We start from the raw sequence: 19,459 nt of genomic DNA, 5'->3' as shown, positions 1-19,459 counted from the left end.
GCAGTGAAGTGCAGCGCGGATACCGGAGTGTGTGTGTGTGTGTGTGTGTGTTTTCGTGAACGGGACTGTTGTTTACAAAACGCCGCCGACCCACAGACACCGAGACGTCTCCTTATTCTGTCACAGCTTATTATTATTATTATTATTATTATTATTATTATTATTATTATTATTACGTTTGTCTTCATCCTTTAAAAGGCGATGTCGGTGTCGGTGTGAGCATCCCGCCGTGGATTTGTTGTGATTTTTTTTGGCCTCTGCATTAAAGTGTGTGAGTGCGTTTTATTTCCGCGCATCATTTCATTAATGGGTTTTCATTTTCATGAGGGAGTGAAATACAGCCACGGGACGTTTTTATGGTCGCGAAGCTCGTTGTGGTGAAATTCTAGCGGCTTTCATATCGATTTGTGTATGAATATAAGGTTACAAACATGCACGCGCGCGCGTGTGTGTGTGTGTGCGCGTTGGGGAGTTGTTGGGGTTTAGAAACATGAGCCACCTCGGAGGAATTCACTTGACACTCGTTTTTTATTCTCATTTAGCCATAATTGTGTCTGTGGTTCACGTGGATGCGCGCGACTGCTGCGTAAACACCTTGCGCGAGCCGTTTCTGTCGTGACTGCCCGTGTGTTATTTTGCCTTGCTGGAAAAAAAAAAAAAAAACAAGTCAGCTGATCATTCCCGCGGATATTCAGCCTGAAAACCCGACAGCGGTTGTCGGTAGCCGTAGCGGAGTAAACACAGCGAGCGTCTCACCGGTCCGGTGTTGTTTATTCGAAAGGGGAACGCGCGTAACGCGTCTCCGCCAGTTACGTGTCGCGCGCGTTCTCAGACTCGGTGCGTCAGATTAAAACCCGTCAGAAAGACGTTTCAGTTTTATTTTGCGTTTGATCGTGTCGAGTGTACAGAAACTGAATGGGCGTTACGTCGGCGTTCCGCCATGTTCTGCTCGCGCGCCGTCTCGCCTGCGTGAAACGCGCGTTTCAGGAGTCGGGGTTGCCAGATTGTTGACACTGTTTCCACTTCTCCTTCCAAAATGTAATTATCTTGCCTATACTGTGAATGCTTGAACCGGACAAATAGCCTAGATGTATATAATCAACAAATTAAGAAACCAGTAATCAACTAAATTAAACCAAATTATTTCGAATGAAGGTGGCAATCTGTTAATATAAACAGGGTACTAACCTGTACCTTTCCTTGTCAGCAATACATCTTTTATGTTCTTTTACGTTAGCATATGAAGTCTAATACATGTCGGTAACTACACGTACACGTACTCAAGATTGCCACCGTGCTATCATGTGGTCATTCGGCATGTCGCTTGTGCAGGTCCCCAGTGATTAATGCAACACATCTTCATGATGAGATAACAAAGTAAAAGGTGGAGTCAGTGTGTGACCTCAACTTAGATGAAAGCTAACATCATGTCTCGAAAATGTTGTATAACCCTTGTACTATAGATTCAGCTTGTTTTCAATTTTAAAAACCTCCTTAAACCTACTGAAAGGTCTGTTTTGAGCACAAGTCTTGTGTATTTTCTAGGGTACTAAAATATTTCTGAATGTACCTTTGAAGCAGATCATGACAACAGCAGCAAGTTTTAAAGAGAAATGGAGCTTGTCAGTTTGTTTAAAGTTACCACTTATGAAATCACTAAACAATTTGACAGAAGGACATAGATGTTTTGTTTCTGACATGCCATCTGGTGGACGCCACTATTTAATCCTGCAGATGTACATTACATATGCAGCTATGTGAACAATGCTGCTCGCATAGCAGCTGCATGCATGCGCATACACATGGCGAGAGTCAAGTATTTGCACCCTTTCAAAGTTAATTGAAGTAGGCCTTAAGATCAAATTCACTAACACTTTTAGTCACTGCTTCATCGTTGTCATGGTTTTGATAGAACCAGAAGACAAGGCATAAAGCAGGAACACACTCTGAATAGGAAGCCAGTCCATCTCAGGGCACAGGACACACCTTGGGGAAATTTAGTGTAGCCGGGTTGTTTTGGGAAGTGGAAGATGAAACCCAGACAGATATGTGAAGAAGATGTGCCACAAACCTTTTTACCAAGTGTGTGCAATTGATTGGATGAATGTATAACATGCTGTTGTTCATAATATGGTCTTAATCTGCCTTGTAGTTGCTTGCATACTTGTCCTGTGAAGGACATTTTGTGTTACTTTTACGACGACAGCTTTGCATGGTACTTTGCATTAAACGTGGGCAGTTTGGGAAGATCTCAAAAAACAGATATGTCTTTATTTATAACCAAGCCTTTAGCAAATCTGTGTATGAGACTTATTTAATTTGGACTAATGCACTAAATCAAAGAGCAGCTAATGAAGTGCATGAATATCAGACACATCATGATGATACAGAACCCATGTTACTTTTATAATAATGTTTTTTAACCTGGAGTGGAAAGGTGAAGAAAAATGGGATTGTGCCAGTGGGACATGTCTCAAGGTTTAACACAATATACCACAAAACAGGCTACTGTGGAGAACTCTATGGATCGGGTGTGTTTTGGAGAGTTTATTACGGAAATTCCTTCAGATATAATATTGTTTTTTTTGTTTTTGTTTTTTTGTTTTGCCAAATCGTCGAGCTTTCCCAGCTAAAAAAAGTGTATTAATATGTTTGCAAAATTCCCAATCTGGCAACCGGGAATTGGCACGCGGGCATCGAGCTGTAGCCTACTATTGCGGCCGCTTGTCACGCTCGCGACGCCGTCGTGGAATGAGAAAGTGGGCGTGGCCGTGCGCGGTTCACGCGCGTGTCTGTGTCTCCAAATATGCATTAAATGTTGAATATCACATACAAAAAAAAATCCTATACCTCACGTAGTAAGGTTTACGTCACGGCAGTGCGGTAGTAGCATGGACATGCGGTTTGGAGGGTTACCATGGCGACCGGTGAGCACCGATGGTGACGTGCTGTTTTGACGCGCTCGAGCCGGTCATCGATAAATCATGATGATGCAGGATAAATGATGCATGAGATATGATGCAGTATTGACGCACTTAGACGGACAGATTGGTTGTTTATATTAATTACATAGATGAATGCATAATGCATTGGGCTGAATTTGTATTATATCTGATTTTGGCCTTATCTGTTTAAGAAACAGAATCGATTATGAAATTCAAGTCATGTCACGGTGGATCATCTTAAAGAGTGTGTAAGCGTGTGTGCGTATATGGAGCACTGGCTTGTGTAGAGACGCTTAGATCGTCCACTTGTTCGCTGCATGTATCACAGAGTAGCCATTGATTTCTGGAGGCACACTCATGCTGAATTCTGCAGCACCCTCATCTTAATCATTCATCATTCTCAATCTCTCTCTCTCTCTCTCTCTCTCTTCCTCTCACACACAAGCGGCTCATTCACAACCAACGCGGACCTGCAGTGCCTTCTGTGTGATTAGTAGCTCATTTGAAAGAGGAAGAGAGGGACTAAGTGTAGGAGACTGGGGTGGATAATAAAGAGAAGCTGGGATTTGAGGGATTTCAGGTGAAGGTGTGCAAACAGGATGAGAGTAGAGACTCAGTATTTGGAAGGTGAAGCAGCAGGTGCCAATCAGTAAGAGTGATGGGGGGAAATGAGACAGAAAAGAGAGAGAGAGAGAGAGAGTGTATATGTAGCAGCCTAAAGAAAATATTTACCCAACGTTCACACTAGCAAGTGACATCGTTTGTAGTTTGTATCTTGTGGACATGACAAATGGTTGTACCTACAGTATACAGAGCTTCTAAAGTTAACTGTGCATCTATCTGTTTTCTGTACCATTTCTTATCCTCATGGGGAAACTACGCTGGGCACAAAATGGGGGACACCCTGGATGGAGCCAACCCATCTTATGGAACAATTTCAACCAATTTAGACAATCCAATACCCAGACAAAACCCTCCAAAGCATGGGGAGAACATGCAAACTCCATGCACACAGGGTGGAGGTGGGAATCAAACCCCCAAACCTGGAGGTACAAGCCACCATGCATTGCTTTGTGCCAGCTTCAATGCAGGAAGGAATTGAAGAATAGAGCCATAGGATTGGTCTGAGGAATCGTTCAAGCCAAGTGTTTGGATTTCTTGCTTTGTGAAAATCTCATTTCAAATGTCACTTGTGCTGTCGCTGAAATCGCAGCTCCATCCATGAGATGGAAACACAGAAAATAGGCACCTGTCACTTTGTTGCTAGTGTGATTGCACAATACAAAGTAAAAGTCTTGCCTTCTGACGAATCGTTCGAAGCAGCCGTAGCTATGACAGAAAGAGTTCAAAGTTATCCTACCATTTTAAATAGCTAGTGAACTAACTTACATTTGTCACGGGAAAATCCGAGCGGGATTTCAGAATCACTGTCTATATTGGACGTCATCCTCTGTTCTCAAAAGTGATTGGTTCGGTGTTCTTACATAGTAATTTGCATGAGTTACACCATTTCTTATACTTTCATAAAATAAATAAATAAATAAATAAATAAGCTTTAGCATTTACATACTATGGCAACTCAAGAGTTAGCAATATTACTTCTTGTCATTCCCACAAAGTGTGCTGTAATTAAAATTGAAATTTAGCTAGAGAGAACGAGAGAGAGAGACAGAGAGAGAGAGAGAGAACGAGAGAGAGAGAGGGATAATGGTGATTAGACTTTGACAAAAAAGCTCATCTTTAAAGGCTCGCCTTTCGAGTCTGTCTGCCTTCTCACTGCGTATTTCTCGGGAAACCCAAATTAAATTATTGAATTTTGTCGTGTATGCATGTTTTTTTCCCCCGTCTATACACCAAGAGAGAAAAGAAAATAAGGCTGAAAGGGAGAGATGAAGCGTGATTAGTGGAACAAGACAGAAGGAGAGATAAAATAGGAATAGAGAGAGAGAGAGAGGGTAAAGGATATAAATACAATCAGGTGTCTTCCTGCCAGCATAGTATTCAATTTACTAAGCATACGTTTATATGGACAGACCCGAGATTAAGCTTTCAATTCCGATACTAATTAATTATAATTATTTTATCATTTGTGTATCAGTAAACATGCTAAGACTGCTGGGTTTAGCTTGTTTACTTGCTGCTAGCTGCTTCGAACAACTTTCAAATGGCTCGTGATGTCAATCTAGGGACTATATCTTGCTATGCAAAAGATAATACAGGATAAAAACATGCCTAACTGAACATACCAAGCATTTCAACTGCATAGCATTTGTAAATAAACGCAAAATGAAACAGAATGTAATATCTGGCATCGCTAGCTAAAGGTAGAAAGAAGAATTTAGAAAGAAATTTAGCTAGTCAGTCTGTCAATGAGTGCCAGCTCTAGGAAGAAATTGGGGCTAGTAGATTGCTAGCTAGAAGCTGAGTGTTAGACAAACTGGTAAAAATATTCAACTTCTTTGTAATCTATTGATAAAATCAAGCAAAACACACCATTAAGTAGCTAGCTAGTAGCTCAGCTAATATTAATAACCATATCAAACTGTCAGTGTGTTAAACTTCCTAATTTCTATTTAGTAACATTTTCGAATCAGCTAAATGGTATATAGTTAGCATGGAGTCTGACTTTCACATTCATGTGTGATTTCAGAGTTGAAACTGATCGAGGCAGCAGGTAAAGCATGTTTTTCGAGGCTAGGTTTGTAGCATGCCAGAGACAGCAATCATGAATGTTTCAGAGAGAGCTGTAACCAAATATAAACGATAGTGAGCAAGAGAAAAATGTCATTAAATATTAAATCTGTTGGTTGATTTCGGATCACGTCTGATGTGCTAAAAGTACAGCAAAGTGCTGTCGGCTTGTGTTGTGGTTGTGCTTGTGCTGAGATAAAATACCTCTGTGTAGTGTATCATCTTACCTCAGTGACACGGAAAGGCATGCTATTGTGGGAAGTACAGTATGTTGCTAAGCTAATGCACAGCCTGAGGAATGTGTGTGACAGATATTACGTTCCCTAAACACGATAATTCGACTAGCGTCTTCCCACAACAATGGTTTATTGTATTATGGCAACATTACATTAAAAAAATTAATTTTTATCCGTTATTAAAGCCTTGAAGACAGTGCTGTGGTTGGTAAGATGATATTTATCCCGGTGTAATCTTTCAGCTAGGATAAAAATAATTTTCAGTTCGCAATTATAGACAATTTGCTGTGGTATAAGAGGAATAAAACAATTAAAACAATGCTGTAATAAGACATTTATCCCATTAAGTCATTTGACTGATTGACAGCACATCCTGAAGCGTTTTATTTCCTTACATATTAAATTTTCCTGCCTAAAGACAAGCTGTCACAAATCGTCCCAGTAATCCGTGCTTCCTGAGCAACACTGTCCTGAATGGAACATACTGTTATACGTCATATAAATTATTAGCTTCAGAGACCTGAGTGCACTGTACAGCCAAATGTATGTGGTCACTGGACTCTCACACATAACTATTGCCACACAAGTTAGATAAAACAAGATTGTATAGGATACACAAGTTGTTCACTTTACTGGACATGACATGACACGACAATGCCCCTGTGCACAAAGCTAGCTCAATAAAGACATAGTGTGGAGGTTAAGGTTTCACTGGAAGAACTCCTGCACAGAATCCTGACTCTAGCCCTTTTGGGGATGAACTCGAACTGGAGCTTCCTCATCTGACATCAGTGTTTGATCTCACTCATAATATTGTAGCTGAATGAACTCAAATCCACACGACCATGTTTCAAAATCTAGTGGAAAGCCAAATAATCCCAAGTGATTGGAGTGTATCACAACAGCAAAAGATTAAATCAGGAATGGGATGTTCAACAAAAACATACAGTACACTGCTGTTCAGGAGTTTGGGATCACTTGGACATTTCCTTGTTTTACAGTTATACACCAGTGCCTCACACTCCTTTTCTGGTCTATGAAGGGATTAGATGACAGCATGGTAGGATAGGTTCTTCCCATGAAAAGAAAGAAAGTCCAGGCCATATTGAGCCTGTAAACAAACCCACAACTCCTGGTGATACTAATAGATACTAACCCAACCTAATGAAGGCCACTTTTATTGCTCCTTTAATCAGGACAACATTTTTCAGCTGTGCTAGCACAACTGCAAAAGGGATTTCTAATAATCAATTAGCCTTATAAATTGATTAGCTTGGATTAGCAAACATTACATGAGCTTGAAACAGAAGACTGATGGTTGCTGATAAAGATAATGGGCCTCTGTGCGACAATATAGATCGTTCTTTAAAAATCGTTTTTCGAAATGGATAAAAATTGCCTTTTCTTTGGAAAACAAGGACATTTCCAAGTGATCCCGAACTTTTGAAAGGTAGCGTATGAGCGTTATTGTGAAGTGTCCACAAGCTGTATCTACTGTCTATATGATACCGTCGGAATTATCATATATATCAGTTCCTACAGATAAAAACTCCACATGATAAGCCCTTCTAGGTGGAAGTTTGACTTGCTATCATTCTGGCAGAGGAAGAGACAGTTTCAACTGGTAAATCTTTGTTTCTCTAAACAGTTACTTTTAATAACCAGCAATTAGGTCACTGACGCTGGCCTATATCTCTAAAACAGAAGGAAGTAGCTCAGGCTAGTAACTGGCTAACATCATAATAACACTTTATAACTATGGCTTGAGACAAGGGGAAAATATACACATAGCATTAACGTCTAGAAAATAATGAAGAAGCTAGTGTGTGTGTGTGTGTGTGTGTGAGTGACAGGTGGATTTATAATTAGGCTACTTGAGTGCTTTGATGTATTTTTCCCCACCGTCATCGATATGTGCACTTGTCCTTATACGAACTCTGCACTCGTTCTCACACACGCACACACACACACACACACACTTCCTCTCTCACAATGTAGGAAGTAATAATCAAATCATCAATCCCAGTCCATGCTCAGAATACACTGGAAGAGTGCAGTACGTCAGAGTGTCTTCCTGAGTGTTTAGAAGTGTGTCTGGTGACTCTTAGTCACATCTCTCTCTCTCTCTCTCTCTCTCTCTCTCTCTCTCTCATACACACACACACACACACACACACACACACTGTCTCTCTCTTTCTGTCTCTCTCTTGCTCTCTCTACTGCATGTTTAATCAAAAGGGGATGCCATCAGGGTGCGGATGCCCCATCTGAGGAAAATTTGCAGCTGTGTGTGAAGACAAGGCTGCCCATTGGGTGTAGTGTATTCATGTATGCACACACACACACACACACACACACACACGCAATTTAAATATTCTGCATGAAGATCACACAAAACATTCATCTTTGCTTTTGAGTATTTTGTTCATGCATATAAGTGTGTGTGTGTGCATAAACATGTCTGTATGCATGACACACATGTGCATGTGTGTATGCATGTGTGTCTCTCAGTTTTTGCGTTTGCATAGTTCCTCGTGTGGGCGTGTTAAGCGCATGCGCATGTGTGTGTGCACATGTGTACAGCGTGTTGCTGCGTGTGCATGGCATGCAGTGTGTCGCCTTGCTTACTGCTGAGTCCTGTGAATAATGGCCAAGGACAGAGTGGGAAGAGAGGAGGGGGGTGTGAAAGGAAAAGAAAGGTCAATGAGTGCTTCTGTGCATCTGTGCATGCAGAGAGAGAGAGAGGGAGATAGAGAGAGCGAGGGAGAAAGAGAGAGATGGGAGAGAAGGAGGAAAAGGAGACAGGGAGAGAAGGATGGAGGACAGGTGGAGGGCTCTGTATTCTGTCAGCTTGCAGAATCAGACACAGAGCGGATAATCCACGGTGACGCTACAGCCATTGTTACTGTACCTGGGAGCAGTGGGTTTGAGGTCAGAGCTCACCTCTACCTGGCAGTGTGCTGCAGTATCCTACACACACACACACACACACACATAATTAGTAGCAGTGGTGTGTGTTATCACTGCAGCACACACATGCACACACACACACTGCTACTAATTAGCGGAGTGCGGTGTACTTGGACCCACAGTGTGTATATATTAGCGCCTTTTCACTGGACAGTATGTTATGGCAGGACACGGTGACAAAGTCTGCGATCTCACATTTAGTCATGATTTTCGCTGGCACGTGAGTCGCTCTGTAACCGACCGTCCTGAATAATGGTTCCAAGCCTTTATAGTGGAAAGTAGCCACAGCCCCATCAGAATGCTGATGGAATTCGATATTATTTTTCAGCGTGGCCAAATTTGCATATTCATGCAAACGGCATGATCATTCGCATAATCAGAATGTGTTTACAAGGGCAAGGAAGAATTTCTGAAGATGGTTTGAATAGAATAGAATAGAATTACAATTTTTATTACAATAGAATAGAACAGAATTATATTAATAGTATAGAATACATAAGAACAGATATATAAAAAAAGAATAGAGTTTTATCATAACAGACTATAACAGTATGATAGTAAGAGAAACAGACAGAGTTTGATCAGAATAGAATGTAATAGAATTGTTTTTTTTATTATAGTAGACTAAAACAGAATTATAGAAATAGTATAGAATACATAAGAACAGATTTATAAATAAAATAACAGAGTTTGATTAGAATTGAATAGAGTAGAATAGAGTTACATCATAAGAGAAAGAGAAACAGACTTATATAAAAGAACAGTTTCATCAGAATAGAATAGAATAATAGAATTGTGGGGGGGTTTCCACCATAATAGAATAGAAACTCTATAGAATAGAAATTCTATTACATTAGAGTAATTCTTGAATTACATTAATTCTAATAAACAGATTTGTTTTTTTGTTTTTTGTAAAGAATAGAGTTTAATCAGAATAGAATAGAGATTTGATCAGAATTAAATATAATGACAGACTGGAATAGATTACAATGTACTTAAAGAAAAGAACAGAAATTTTAATAGAATCTTTAAAGAAGAATTTCTAGAAATTTTAGTACATAGAATAGCGCTTTATCAGGACTAAATATAAATTTGGAAGTAGAAAATAGAGTTTTATCAGACTAGAATACTGTTAGAATACTAGAATACTAATAGAATAGAGCAGATTTATAGAATTGAATGAAGTTTTATCATGAGAGAATATAGTAATATTATAGTAATAGAACAGAAGAGATTACCACTGACCCACTGAAAACAATCAAGTTGGATAAAAAAATATATATAATTTCTTAAAATGGAATGGAATTAACATAACAGAATAGAGTCAAATAGAATTAATAATAGGATAGAATAGAATGTCACTTTATCAAACTGAATATACCTTTATAAGTATAGAATAGAATAGAGTTTCATCAGAATGGAATATAACAGTATTATACTGACAGCATAGAATAGATTTGAACAGAAGAGAGTTTTATCACAAGAGAATAGAATATAGCAGTGTTATATTAATAGAACGGAATAGAATAGATAACAACAGACCTGCAGAAAAGAATAGAATTGTGTTGGAACATTATATATTGGAACAGAGTTCTTCATGTAGAGGAGAGTAGAATAGAATTTTATCAGAAAACTGTAGAATAGAATACTTTTTTTTTTATCAGAATAGATTTGAATAGAATTTTACCAGGATAGATTATGGATATATTTATTTCTATCAAGAACTCAAACGACAAAAATGCAGCCGTGGTAGAGAGCAGATGGGAAATGAATTGAATTCTACACACATGCAGGGCAGCCGCTAATGTCTGCGCAAAATATCCCCAGATTTGTCACTAGGCTCTCTAGATTTGTCTCACTAGGCTTTTTTTAATTAAGTTGCTAAAGGGGTCTGAAGTCACCATATCTCTAGTGACCATATCTGTCCTCTTAATAGAATTTTTACAATCTGCTTTTTAAATGAAGTAAAACTGGAAGTTTTCGTCTCGTGTTAATGGTTCTCGCCGCGAGTCAATTTGAAACTCGGCCAAACAGACGCAACGTTTCAGCTACATCAGTGTCCACAGCAGCCATTACATGTAACACACAGGAGCCGTAATGCAGCCGGCCAGCGCCGAGTCTCTTTATTAGGACATAACTGAGAAGAATGGTCCAAATCCACAGCTGGGGTCAAAACTGAGGCACCGGCTGCCGGGTCAGACTGAGGCAAATCCTAGCTTGTGCTTGTATAAGGGCACTTTCACATATGCAGGCAGGCAGGTGGCATCCTCGCAAATCCCCTGGCTATTTTATAACATGATATGATGCAGTCAAATTCTAAAAAAAGGACAAATTGTCGCCTTGTCAAATGAGTAAATAGTGCAAATTTGATATACGCTTCAGAGCATCAATGTCTGACACGGGAAATCTTGCCATTCATTCATTCACACACACACACACCTGTCACTATTAGTTGCAGTAGCTTTAACGCGGTCCCATCCGTCTGCATTGTCTGTGTCTCTCTTGTCTGTGCGACTCTGACGGTCTTCATTTGATATTTTACAGCGCGATACTCTTAAAGCTGTAGACGCTTCCGTTCACTCTCAATGAGTAACACAAAACACACTGCAGACACCCACACACACCTACACACATCCACTCTTCCTTCTTTCTCTTCCGCTGTATCATTCTTTCTTTTTTTTTTCCTTTTTTTTCCCGTGCCCACAGTCCGTAGCTTTCTATTAGCATGGCTGAGGAGGAGGCCAAGATCTGCAGTAACCCCCTCCTTCCTATACACACTCATACATCACTATCAGGCTCACACACATATGTTCCCTGAGCAATGCTGCAGCCTTACGCACACAGCCGGACCTCAGGGAGACAACGCATGTACTGGTATGTTATGAGGCCAAGTGTGTGTGTGTGCGTGCATGCATGCAGCACTTCATTCTTCATTACAGTGCAGCTGTCATGCCAGGATAAGCAGCTTGACGCAAGTGCAGGGTTTATTTAAACCAAAAGGAAGTAAAGATTTATTTTTTTAGCGAAGTCCAAACTTCTTAATCCAAAATCATTGGCCACTTTTATGCTATAGGCGACTTTGTACGGTTTAAAATGACTCAGTGTAGCTCATCTATCGCAACGGACAATTTTAGCCCCCCGTCTCCCCATCCATAAATGGAAAGGGTCAGGCTACAGTCTGTAATTGTACACCTAGAAAGTGTAGGCCTATATGTGTGGTGGGGTGGGAAAACCCTTCAGACATGACTGTGGTTGAATTCTGGAAAACAGCCAAAAACAAACCTGATAATACACGCTGCAGGGCCAAAAGTATGTGGACACCCTTCCATCACACCCATATGTGGTTCTTCATCAAACTGTTGAAGCAGACGGTTGTATAAAATGTTTTGGAACGCTGTTATGTTTCAGTTTCCATTCACTGGATCCAAACCTGTTCCAGCATGACAATGCCCCCGTGCACAACGCCCCTGAGCTGAGTGTGTTAAGGCCAGAGTGGAAGAACTCGAGTGTCCTGAACAAAACCCTGACAAAATTTGGGATGAACTGGAGCACCGACTCCACCCTAGACCTCCTCACCTGATATCTGATGCTATTGTAGCTGAATCCTCACAGTCACGCTCCAGTGGGTTCTATTCAACAAGCACATACGAGAGTGTTATAATCAGGTGTCCACAAACGTTATCAGGCACCATAGAGAACATTGGAGTGTCTGTTTCATGAATACGTTAAAACTCCATGGTAATATTTTTACTTAACTTTGATTAAGTGTCAGTCACGTCACTAGCTGAGTGAGATTTCTTCACACTCTTCGTGAAACTGTCTGTCAAAATACCCATCATGTCCCTGAGCCATCATACAGAAGAGCGCTTTAACACTCCGTACAAGATAATGCTTTAAACCACAGCTGAGATCTCAAATCTGATTGGTCAGAAGACGTGGCTTAATTTTGTCTAACCGCACGACTCTGGCTGTAACATAAACGAAAAAAAGGTTTTGAACGTGTGCAAGGTTTTCCCACTCCACCACACACTTATTGAGGAGGTTTACTTGATACAACAGCTGAGAGTTTTCACTTTTTTTTTCTTTCATTCTCTGAATCTCCTCCATCTCCAGAATCCTCACCTGAACCGGAAGGTAACGCATGCTAATTTTCAAAATTAATTATAGCAATTCTGGCGCAGTTATCAGGGTTCTGTCACATTTTGACACGCTTTTACAGTTGTGTGTGGTTCAGGCACGTTGAACACACATGCAAGCACAAACACACACACACACGTTCATATTATTTCACCTACCCCCACATATATAATTCCTGTCATCATGAGGACTACAAAACCCGGGTGTGTGTGTGTGTGAGATAATGCAGCAGTGCACTTTGCTGAGTGCACTCACAGGAAAAAAGAAAACTTACAGCGAGTGTGTGAGGTCATTATTTGCTTTTGTCTATTGCATGATAATGAAGCTTGTGTGGGCTTATGTATATGAGAGTGTGTGTGTGTGTGTGTGTGTGTGTTTTAAAGTCAGCACTGACGTCTGTTGAGTGTCAGTGAGTGGGCTAAAGTATGAAGAAAAGTGTTTAGACGTAGACACACAGACACAGACACACACAGAGTCAGTGACTGAAAACCTTCAGTTCAGATGTGCAGCTTGGCAAACGAGAGAGAGAGAGAGAGAGAGAAAGAGAGAGAGAGAGAGAGAGAGAGAGATGGAGAGGGAAGCAGGAGGCAGACAGTGTTGCTAGGAGACCACACACGGTGGCTGGGGTGAGAGACTCGATTTCACATCACACCGCCATTCCTACACACACCCCTACCTCCCTCTCTCTCTCTCTCTCTCTCTCTCTCTCTCTCTCACCCTCTCTCTGTCTCTCTCTCTCACCCTCTCACACACATGCTCTCTGTCTATATATATATACATCTCTCTCTCTCTCTCTCTCTCTCTCTCTCTCTCACTGTCTTGCTCTTAGTCTCTATCCTTGTTTCTTTTTTTTCCTTTCTCATCCTCTTGTTATCACGTCTCCTTCAGACTTCTCTGTCATTCCCGCCTTCTCAGTGTGTATCTCTTAACACGGATTTCTCCTCCTCACCCATCATGGATTCCCCTCTTCTCTCTCACTCTTATTCTTTCTGTGCACTCCATCTCTCCTGTTGGAAAGAGTCTCTCTTGCTCTCGCTCTCTGTCTTACTCTGTGTGTTTTTATTTCTCCCTCTCCCTATAGTTCTCTCTCCCTCTCTCTAAACTGATTTCTCCATCTCTCTCTCTCTCTCTCTCTCTCTCTCTCTCTCTCTCTCTCTTTCTTCCACTTTGTTTCTGTCTCTCTCCTATTCTTTCTTCTCTCTGTTGTTTCTCTCACTCCACTTTTGTTTTCTCTCACCTTCTTTCTTTTCTCTCTCTCTCTCTCTCTCTCTCTCTCTTTCTCTTTCTCTTTCTCTCGCTCTCTCTCTCCATCTCTCTGCATGCTGTCACTCTGCGCTATACTGTTTTCCCACTCCAGACTGACAGTAGACCAGTCACCACGACAACAGCCAGGTGCAGTGTGAAAGCATATGACAGGGAGGGATCTCTCTCTCTTTCTCTCTCTCTCTCTCTCTCTCTCTCCAACACACACACACACACACACACACACACATACATGCACACAGATGCACAGCTGGTGGCTTTTAGGAAGAGTCAGAAATCCCCTTTCCAAATCCTCCAAATCCTCCAAATGAACAGTTCAAAGATCATTAAAAGTCTGTAACGAGGAAATGGCCAGTGTGTGTTTACGGGTAGAAAATGGTGCCTGTTTGTTCGGTGTGCACATAAACCACTCAACCGACTTCAAATTCAAATAACATTTTAATAGACATTCACGGAAGGTTCAAACTTCAAAGTATTTCATTTCCATATGTTTCAGATCACTGAAATGACCCATGTGTAGGTCATACCTCTGAGGTCATCATTTTTATTTTATTTTTTTTTTTTTTAGATCTCCTTCCCGTAAACAATTTTCACTCTTAGAAAATTTCAAACTCTTAAGTGTTTGTCTGTTGTATCTCCGGGGGGGACCATCAGTACTTCACTATCATAAAGCAGAACCCTTTTTATGAGGCTAAGAACCTGTAATTATCCTAGGAATCATAAAAGTGTGTACCAAAGACCAAGACTAGCCAAGGTTAGCAAAATTTTTATTCACCTGCCAGGTTCTAGGTATTGAAAAAAAAAAAATTAATTACCATTAATTTGGAGTTTGGAGCACACACTTATGCAGAAAATGCACACAGCTTGTTCTTCAGTGGTTCTTGTGGGGTTTATCCGATAGTTACATGCTCTCAGCTTCCAAAATGGCTCTGCTTACTGATAAGGAAACCCTCCATAGTAGGATTCCTCTTAGGAGCATTGTACAAACAAGCGATCTAAATTTTTCTCATAGGGTAAAGTTTAATTGTCATCTCTCCAAACTTCTTATGCATCCGATAAAATACCCCAGCAGATCCTAATCGAAAGAGAACTCCAGTTTTTCACTCAGCAAACTGAAAGTGCTTATCAAAACCACCAGATCCCAACATCTCCGGTGAAATCACTCTTGACTGTACTCGATGGAAGGCTTGAGCATGGCGTGTACGTAATAAGGTCAGGAGTTTGTTTTTGTGCAGGACAACATGACTTTTCTCTATCTTCTAGTCACACGGTGATTTGCATCTCATGCAAAGAAGGAGTCACTACATCTACTTCTACTTTATTCCACCTTATTGATTATACCTTAAGAGATGGAAGGTTGTAGTGTTTTCCACACGGTCCACAAGGAGTGTAGTAAACACCGGAAACTGTCGGCTGAACTTCAAGAGAAGGTAGCGGTCAAAGTAGTGGAACAAGTCATTGTGAGTTACAATATATTTATTAGAACGTATTACAACATATACACTCCTCTTCTTCTTCCTGTTCTGTATACTGTGGTACATTTAATATAATGTACAAGGATTTTGAAGGTTTAGCTAATATAATGCTTTTATGCTACTTTTACGATAGAATTTTGTTATTCAGTTTATGCTAGTCTGAAGAAAACAAGTGCTAGTCATTTTTATGTATTTGTATTCGTTAGTTGTGGAGCACTTATGGATGTGAGATTTGTGCGGATATTGAAAGATTTGGAGTTACAAAACATCTTGACTGCCATTGATGCACCCACAAGGTTTCTCAACATTTCTATACTGAACCCTACAAGAGTTCCAAGTTGCTTAGCTAGAAACCATTCAACTGCTCTGAACCCTCAAGGTGGAACCCTTTTTTTCTAGGGTACCAAGCACCAAGACAATTTAGCTCAATTTTAATAACCTGACAGATGTTAAATATTAAGAAGAAAATAATTACTGATAAGAATAATAATGAATAATTAGACTCTTACCATTTAAATAGCTCTATTTGGAGCCCTTACTGTTAGTGATGGCAGAGGTGGCATGGCTTCACAGCAGATCCATGATTCAATTCTGAGCTTGTGGAGTTTCTTATGTTCCCCCCCATGTCCACATGGGGTTCTTTGGTTTCCTCCCATCTCTACAAAGCATGCCAGAAGGTGAATTGTTTACTCTAAATTGTGTGTGTGTATAATATTCCTAACTCGCTCCTAGTTCCCCAGAACAGGTTTGGGATCAGCTGCAATCCTGATGAGGCGAACGAAAGAAGAAAACGAAAACTAAAACGTGAATTTCAGACGAAAAAAAGGTCCAGAGATATTTCAGTGTTTCATAAGTACATTATGCTCTAACTGTTAGTGAGTTGTATCTAACTGACCACCTCACCTCCTGACATCCTCTCATATCCTGTGTGTTTGCATGTGTGCATGAATGTTGGACTATCTGTAATGTGTGAAAGGCCCACGGGTGTATTTTGAATTAATGTGTGAGTGGGCAATGCATACATCTGCATATATGAAGTGTGTGTGTGTGTGTGTGTGTGGATGGGTGTGTTTGGCTTTTGAGAGAGAAATAAAAAAGTAAGAATGTGTATAATACTGTGTGCATTTGTTACAGATTTATTCTCCACCATTCACTCCCCTAACCATACACTGTGTCGTGAGTATTGTGTGTATTTGAGGGTGTGTGTTGGTGTCTGCCCTGTCGCTATAATTGCACTCCGCGTAACTGTAATTGCTGAGTTGTCTGCTCCAAGGAAGAATAGTAGATGAATACAGTGTGGCTGAAAGCAGCACTGATGTACTGAGACCGGTGCAGAGAGAGGATGTGAATGGCTACTGAGAGTAGTAGTCTCAAGGAGACATCAACAAATGATTTGTATATATATCAGGCTAACCAGTGTACATTACATCACAAGTCACTTCTTTTGTCTTTTATGTTACAATACAGAACTCCACAAAGAACCTCTGGCAATTATGATGGGCATATTATTCTAGCATAGAATAGCCATAGTATGCTAACATGTTTGTACTGATTGACTGACTGACTGACTCAGGTTATCTGTACAGGTGGTATAAACCTAAAGCAAACAAATAACACAGTTGGGTTACAAGGACCGCAAAAATCATTTCTCGCCTAGTCTTGTTGAGGTACAGTCTTTGATACAGTAATAGAATAGATCTCAGGTAGGGTAGCAGATCTCTGTGTTTGATAAAGTAGTAGATCTCTGTGTTTGGTAGATCTCTGTGTCTGGTAGAGTAGTAGATCTCTGTGGTAGAGTAGTAGATCTCTATGTCTGGAAGAGTAGTAGATCTCTGTGTATGCTAGAGTAGTAAATCTCTGTGTTTGGTAAAATAGTAGATCTTTGTGTTTGGTAGAGTAGTAGATCTCTGTGTATGCTAGAGTAGTAAATCTCTGTGTTTGGTAAAATAGTAGATCTTTGTGTTTGGTAGAGTAGTAGATCTCTGTGTATGCTAGAGTAGTAGATCTCTGTGTATGCTAGAGTAGTAAATCTCTGTGTTTGGTAAAATAGTAGATCTTTGTGTTTGGTAGAGTAGTAGATCTCTGTGTATGCTAGAGTAGTAGATCTCTGTGTTTGGTAGAGTAGTAGCTCTCTATGTTTGGTAGAATAGTAGATCTCAGTATTTGGTAGAGTACTAGTGCTCTATGTTTGGTAGAGTAGTAGATCTCTATGTCTGGAAGAGTAGTAGATCTCTGTGTATGCTAGAGTAGTAAATCTTTGTGTTTGGTAAAATAGTAGATCTCTGTGTTTGGTAGAGTAGTAAATGCCAGTGTTTGGCAGAATAATAGATCTCTGTGTTTGGGAGATTAGTAGATCTTTATGTTTGTTAGAGTAGTAGGTCTCTGTGTTTGGTACAGTAGTAGATCTCTGTATTTAGTACAGTAGTAGACCTCTGTGTTTTGTGGAGTAGTAGATCTGTATGTTCAGGAGAATAGTAGATTTCTGTGTTTGGTACAGTAGTAGACCTCTGTGTTTTGTGGAGTAGTAGATCTGTATGTTCAGGAGAATAGTAGATTTCTGTGTTTGGTACAGTAGTAGACCTCTGTGTTTTGTGGAGTAGTAGATCTGTATGTTCAGGAGAATAGTAGATTTCTGTGTTTGGTACAGTAGTAGACCTCTGTGTTTTGTGGAGTAGTAGATCTGTATGTTCAGGAGAATAGTAGATTTCTGTGTTTGGTACAGTAGTAGACCTCTGTGTTTTGTGGAGTAGTAGATCTGTATGTTCAGGAGAATAGTAGATTTCTGTGTTTGGTACAGTAGTAGGTCTCAGGGTTTGGTAGAGTAGTAGATCTCTATGTTTTGTGGAGTAGTAGATCTCTGTTTGGTAGATCTGAAGATTTCTATTTTGTGAAGTAGTAGATCTCTATGTTCTGAATAGTAGTAGATCTCTGTGTTTGGTGCAGTAGTACATCTCTGTGTTTGGTAGAATAGTAGATCTCTGTGTTTGGTGCAGTAGTAGATCTCTGTGTTCGGTAAAGTAGTAGATCTCTGTGTTTGGTAGAAAAGTAGATCTCTGTCTTTGGTAGAGTGAAACTATGTGTTTTCTAGAGTAAAAGATCTCTATTTAGTACAGTAGTAGATCTCTGTGTTTGTTAGAGTAGTAGATCTCTGTGTTTTGTAGATTAGTAGATCTCTATGTTTTGGTAATGTAATAAATCTCTGTGTTTGGTAGAGTAGTAGATCTCAGTGTTAGGTAGAGTAGTGGATCACTATGTTCGGAAGAGTAGTAGATCCCTGTGTTTGGTACAGTAGTAGATGTCAGTGTTTGGTAGAGTAGTAGATCACTATGTTCGGAAGAGTAGTAGATCTCTGTGTTGATTACTGTAGTAGCTCTCTGTGTTTGGTAGAGTAGTAGATATCTATGTTCAGAAGAGTAGTAGATCCCTGTGTTTGGTACAGTAGTAGATCTCAGTGTTTGGCAAAGTAGTAGATCTCTGTGTTTGATAGATTAGTAGATCTCTATGTTTTAGTAAGTAGTAGATCTCTGTGTTCTGTAAAGGAGCAGATCTCAGTGTGTGTTAGAATAGTAGATCTCTGTGTTTGGTAGATAAGTAGATCTCTATGTTTTGCAGATTAGAAGATCTCTATGGTTGGAAGAATAGTAGATCTCTGTGTTTATTACTATAGTAGATCTCTGTATTTGGTAGAATAGTAGAAATCTATGTTCAGAAGAGTAGTAGATCTCAGTGTTTGTTAGAGTAG

General features: G+C 40.1%; 1 protein-coding gene across 3 annotated transcripts in view; it reads left to right on the top strand.

Annotated features, from left to right (window-relative positions):
• LOC131348240 (neuronal tyrosine-phosphorylated phosphoinositide-3-kinase adapter 1) overlaps window positions 1-19,459 on the top strand; it is a 39,794-nt gene that overhangs the window by 631 nt on the left and 19,704 nt on the right. Inside the window, exon 1 of one of the 3 annotated variants that reach the window (XM_058383021.1) lies at window positions 15,568-15,702. The exons of the other annotated variants lie outside the window; for them this stretch is intronic. The gene's annotated coding sequence lies outside the window, so the exon portion shown is untranslated. Of the gene's footprint in view, window positions 1-15,567; window positions 15,703-19,459 lie in introns of those variants that run through there. 3 annotated transcript variants of the gene reach the window in all.

The sequence above is a fragment of the Hemibagrus wyckioides genome, linkage group LG28 (assembly GCF_019097595.1).
Source record: "Hemibagrus wyckioides isolate EC202008001 linkage group LG28, SWU_Hwy_1.0, whole genome shotgun sequence".
NCBI classification, from domain to species: domain Eukaryota; kingdom Metazoa; phylum Chordata; class Actinopteri; order Siluriformes; family Bagridae; genus Hemibagrus; species Hemibagrus wyckioides.
The sequence above is the reverse complement of the archived record's forward strand: the minus strand, read 5'-3'. Positions and strand labels throughout refer to the sequence as shown.